This window comes from Rutidosis leptorrhynchoides, chromosome 6 (genome assembly GCF_046630445.1).
Source record: "Rutidosis leptorrhynchoides isolate AG116_Rl617_1_P2 chromosome 6, CSIRO_AGI_Rlap_v1, whole genome shotgun sequence".
In the NCBI taxonomy this organism is placed as follows: domain Eukaryota; kingdom Viridiplantae; phylum Streptophyta; class Magnoliopsida; order Asterales; family Asteraceae; genus Rutidosis; species Rutidosis leptorrhynchoides.
This window is the reverse complement of record NC_092338.1, coordinates 54,641,250-54,647,694: the sequence shown is the minus strand read 5'-3', so window position 1 is coordinate 54,647,694 and position 6,445 is coordinate 54,641,250. Positions and strand designations below refer to the sequence as shown.

At 29.2% G+C, this 6,445-nt stretch overlaps 1 non-coding gene across 1 annotated transcript; it reads left to right on the top strand.

The window, feature by feature from the left end:
- The first annotated feature begins 4,199 nt into the window (after window positions 1-4,199).
- Window positions 4,200-4,306, top strand: LOC139856598 (small nucleolar RNA R71). Its single transcript, XR_011762070.1, has one exon. It is a non-coding gene; the product is annotated as a small nucleolar RNA R71 (small nucleolar RNA).
- Window positions 4,307-6,445: the final 2,139 nt, after the last annotated feature.

The following is a 6,445-nucleotide window of genomic DNA, read 5'->3' as shown; positions in this document are numbered from 1 at the left end:
CATCCGAAGCTTCATACCTACAAATTCCGAACCATTACTCGCTTGACTTGAAGTCGGGAAGAGGAGACAAAAACATGGAACTCTTAAATATAAAAGAAAATATAAATCCCGGCAACAATACATAAATTACAAACCGTGCATATCAATACGTATTGCAACATAAAGGCACGGGAGAATTAAAAACACTATAACCCCAAGGTAATAGTAAAAGTAAATAAAATTCTCCGGTGGTAGATGAAAAAGAAGAATGACAGATATGAAAGTTAGGAGTATATCAAGAATTAGAACTGGATGGAGCATATTGACGTATGCTTTAAAGTATGAATTGAGGAAGAAAGAATAGAAGATGTGAGTTGTGGAAATAAGGAAACGAAGGGGGTAGATTTATAGTAAAATATCCGACAGAGCATTCAAAACAGGTGATCGCATTTAAAGCGGATCCTAATTCCCTTGATTACCGAAGAATCAAATCTTATTACGAAGATTTTCTCTAAATCTCTTGAACTTGGAAATCAATCCTATCTACGTCAAGAGATATGACGAATCTACACCTACTCATTTCACTCTTTTGTGGTAGCTTCACTCGTACTCTTCACATAAACACATTGTCTTATCCATATTACTTAATGACAATAAAACTCTAATTTTCAACTCATAAGAGTCGTGAAAACATACTTATTGTCAGCCATGACCATCCCAATCAAATTTCGGGATGAAATTTCTTTAAAGGGTAGGTACTGTGACAACCCGAAAATTTCCGACCAAATTTAAACTTGATCTTTTTATGTTTCCGAAACGATAAGCAAAGTTTGTAATTTTGAAATCTCAAAAACTTTGAACTGTGTTCATTTATTCATTTACCCATCGACTGCTCTTGACGATTCACGAACAATTATGTGTAAAACGACCCGGATTTTTCCGTTAATATATATGAGATTAATATTTACATAATTAAATGTTTCCAACATGTTAAGCAATCAAGCTTGTTAAGACTTGATTAATTGAAACGAAATTTATGTAAACGTTTGACCACCCAGTTTGACCGATGATTCACGAACGTCATAACTTGTATTAATATATGTGTGTGTGTGTGTGTATATATATATATATATATATATATATATATATATATATGTATATATATATATATATAGATTTAACTTGAAAATATGATAATTAAATATCTCATTAAGTATATTAACAAAGTATTATATATATATATATATATATATATATATATATATATATATATATATATATATGTATATATATATATATATATATATATATATATATTTTCATACCACTAATTTAAAGAGTTTTTGAACAATATATATGTTACTATTTAAACGACGTAATTAACTTATGTTAAAATGTATTTACATATAATGTATTACGAGTGTAAATACATCCTTACAAGTATTGAATACACTTTATAATATAACAATACATATAAAGGATAGCTATACTCGTATTTTCGTTCAATTTCCTCAAGAATTCTACTCGCATTCATACGGTATTTTTTACCCGTATTATACACAGTTTCTAGAAGTATTTACTATTGGTATATACCAATAGAAATCTGAAATTATTTGTGTAATATGTCATCCATGACCTAATCAATTTAATATGTCATCCATGACTTAATACATTTTAACTTATACTAGATATTTTCACTAAAAAACAAATTTTCAAGCCTATAAATAAGCACCATTTCTAGCTCATTTTTACACATTCATTTTCCAAATTTTACTTTCAATTTTCACACACACTTGCAAGATCACTCTCAAGTTTTGTTCTACTACTTCTTTTCAGCAACTTTACATTCTAAACTTGAGGTAAAAACTTTACTTCAACTCTTGTTCAATTCATATGTTTATAGCTATCTATATAAGAGTTTATAAACTAGAACATAGTTTAGTTGATTCTAAACTTGTTTGAAAAACTAATCTAATCTTTCTAACTCAACTCTAATAACACTTATTTATATGTATTATGATGTTATATTAAGTTAATATAAGAACTTATAACTTGTACATATGAAGAACACCTTGAAACTTAACATATATCGTTTAATCTCCATTCGGTAAAAAGCGGGCTGTTTTGGGTTGAGAATTAAAAACCTATTTTAGACTTTGAGTTCGAGGCCAAGACTTTGTAAATATGTTAATATATGTAAATAAGACTTCCAGTATTTTTTTCATGATTTTAGACAAAGTGGAAGTATTTTATCAAAAATCATATATTGGGTGGGTGCCGGGATTCTTTCAAATCTGTCCACGGCATAAAAAGAGGGTAAAACTTTGAATATTAATACATGTGTTGAAATTTTCGAATGTTTTTTGAAAAATTAACTTCTTAAGGAATCCATAGCAATTTGATTCACTTTAAACGGAGTTGTAATGAATATTTGGCGAGCAAAACAAAATCTGCTAAAATTAACGTTGTATGGACGAAATTTATATTGTAAAAAAATATATATTAACCATATCCTTGCTAAATTTTCCTATATATATATATTTGGACATGTTATCATTAGTATAACAAAATATTATAATCTTAGTTAATTCCGAGATTGTATATATATATAATAATCTTGGTACATTCCATGATAATAAGTATACAATACGTTTTGATAAATTCTAAGACAATACGTATACAATACGTCTCTGGGTTGATGCAAAGACAATACGTATACAATACGTCATGGGGTAATTCTAAGATTATATATATACCGATTATTGGACTGTTGGACATTTCGGACTATTTTGGACTACTAACAAAGGACTACTAACATAAAAATGTTAAAAATTAATTCTATAAACTTGTTTTATCAATATTATATGTTAATAATATTATATAATATATATAATTGATATAGGTTCGTGAATCCGAGACAAACCCTGCACTTGTTCAGTGCCGTCATATACATAATTGCTACGAAATACAGTATTGTGAGTTTCATTTGCTCCCTTTTTAAATGCTGTTGCATTATATATTTTTGGGCTGAGAATACATGCGTTATTTTTATAACTGTTTTACGAAATGGACACAAGTACTAGAAACATATTCTACGTTGAGTTGTACCACTTTGCATATCTTCCTTGATAGCTTGGTAACTAATATTTACATGTTGGAAGAACATGTATACGCGAATCCTATTGATAGATCTATCGGGTTTGACAACCCAACCTGGCTAGTCTCTCTAGTATCGTATATGGTTGCATAGTACTTCATTTTTACTACACTTGGTACAGTGTAGGGAGATTTCATAATAAAGGGAATATGCCACATTAATTGTTAAGTATGGTTATCGAAGCGCTCAACAACTTATAGAATACTTTTATACACTTGCGAGTGTACGGATATTTATGGAAACTAAAATCTTGTGGTCTATTACTATTATGAAAATGATTGATTATGATAAACTAATGAACTCACCAACCTTTTCGTTGACACTTTAAAACATGTTTATTCTCAGATATTAAAGAAATATTCCGCTGCGCATTAGCTCATTTTAAGGATATTAATTGGAGTCATTCATGACATACTTTGAAAGATGTTGCATTCGAGTCGTTGAGTTCATCAAGATTATTATTAAGTCAATTATAGTTGGATGTAATATGAAATGGTATGCATGCCGTCAATTTTTAATGTAAAGAAAGTTTGTCTTTTAAAAACGAATGCAATGTTTGTAAAATGTATCATATAGAGGTCAAATACCTCGCGACGTAATCAACTATTGTGAATCGTTTATAATGTATATGAAAGGGTCATTTCATGGCGGTTGATAATTATTTCCCGGCCTTTGGTTTATGTATGAAACATTCTCTCTTTGTTCCATTGTTTGTTCAATACTGAGACAATCTTTTGTCAAATGTGGTCCTCCACATTGCTCACAACTGATTCGTATTGCGTGAATCTCTTTAGTCGTCTTTTCCATTCGTCTCTTGAAAAAATCTAGCTTTGTAGAAATGGAGTCAAAGTCATGGCTAGAATCGGTTCTAGCCGCTTTGGATGAATGTAAGATATCTTTTTCTTAGTGCCACTCATGTGAGTGGGAGGGTGTATTATCAATAATATTTTGAGCTTCGGTAGCGGTTTTCTTGATAATGGAACCACCAGCGGCTGTATCGATGTCTTTTCTTGTAGCGACGTTGACGCCTTTATAAAATATTTGAACAATTTGGAAAGTGTCTAAACCATGTTGAGGACATCCTCTCAACATTTTTCCAAATCTTGTCCACGCCTCAAATAACGTTTCATTTGGCTTTTGTGTGAATGTGGCAATTTCTCCTTGAAGTCTCACGGCTTTAGATGCCGGAAAGAATCTTTGAAGAAATTTCTCAACTAAAACATCCCATATATCAATCGCTCCTTCGGGTAATGATTCTAACCAATCTTTGGCTTCCCCCTTTAAAGTCCAGGGGAACAACATAAGATAGATCGTTTCATCCTCAATTTCTCAGATTTTAAATAGAGTACAAATCCTATTAAAAGTTCGAAGATGTTCGTTTGGATCTTCTTTTGCTGCACCACTAAATTGGCACTGATTTGTGATCATGTGTAAGATTTGTCCTTTGATTTCAAAATCTGGCGGTCTAACTTCTGGCTGATTAATGGCATGACCTTGGCCCGTGCGTGTGGCTCTCATTCTATCTTTCATACTTTGAGGTTCTGTTTTTTTCATAGTTGAATTTGTTGAATCTGAATCACTAGAAGATTTTGATTTAACGGTTCCTTCCTCGACAACCTCCGGATGAATAATTTGTGGTTCAGGAGGAATGATTAATGGATCAGGATCTTTGAATTGTCCTTGAATATCGTCCGGGTCCTCAATTGTAAAGTCGGGTTCAAAAAATGAATTATCGGAAATTTGAATTGGAGTTCTTGTACGAATAGCGGATGATTCTAAAGAAAAATTCACGGCGACAATATTGGCTAAATGTCTTGATCTAGTTATAGGTGGTGAACGTATGAAAGGTGGTGAATGTTTCGCTCGGTGCATTCACTGAATATCCTATTAGTTATAAAAATAAAAATTATATAAGTTATCAAATTAATAGACTTTTCTGATTTTGTCCACGTTTCGAATAGCCAAAAGATGCAGCAGGTAGCCAGGACCCTTTAAATCAGAAATCCACAACTCGCCACTAACAAATTCAACTATTACTACGAACCAGAAAATTGGGGTCTATTGATTTAATTGCTAAAAATAATTTTTTCGTCGAAATTTAAAGAAATTTAAAGAAAATTCTATGTCCTAAAAACTAGAGCGTAGAAATGAAAAAGAAAAAGCGCGTCGAAAAACAATAATTCGAAAAATAAATGTCGAAAAACAATCTAAAACTTAGAAACTAAAATTTTACGTCTAAAGCTTAGCGTTTAAAAGCTTAAAATTAAAAGTTACGATTAAAGTTTTAAATCTAAATGAACTAAAACTAAAAATACAATTCTAAAAGGAAATCGGAAATTACTTAAAAGATACTAAAATCTATTTAAAAACTAAAGCGATAAGTGATGTCGTAAAATTCTAAGGCTTTTAAAATCTAGTTCTAAGAAAAAGACTTTAAGGGAAATTACGGTAAAACTTAGAAATTAAACTAAGGCGAATAATGAAACTAAAACTAAAATTATAATTACGAACTAAACGAATTAAAAGGTACAATTAATAAAAAGATATATTATAAAAATGATAAAAATAAGATTTTATATAAAAAATATTATTTTTATATTATTAGTATATAAAAATATTAATCTATATATTTAATAATAAAATTTAAACTTAAAATTACAAAATAAAACTAATTAATGACTAAATATTAAATTAAAACCTAATGATAATAATTATTAAATTATAAACCCTAATTAATAATAATAAAATTATAAACCCTAAATTAGCATTTATTGCGTACTAGGTTTCAGCTGCCAGCCTGACTCATGCAATCGAATGAGTTTTACTCCTTTTGCTCATGCGATCGCATGGCAAGGAAGTCCATATCAGTTTTGGGCTTCGATCAGGCTTCGGCCCAAATTTTTTTTATTTTGATTTTAATTTTCTAATTTTAAATTATAGAAAATATTTATAGAATATTTATATAAAATATAATAAACTTATATTTTAAAATATAAAAATAAAAACACTTTTTAATTTATCTTAAAAAAATAAATATATATATTTTTAAACACTTATATATATATATATATATATATATATATATATATATATATATATATATATATATATATATATATATATATTATCTTTATATTTAAAACTTATATATAATTATGTTTTTACAAAAATAGTATAGCGTTCCGCTTTTGGTTAGTGTTGAATCCCCGGCAGCGGCGCCAAAAATACTTGATGTTAGAGCAGCGGTATATAAATATAGTATTAATTTTTATATAAAATACTATTAAATACGATACAATTTACACAAGT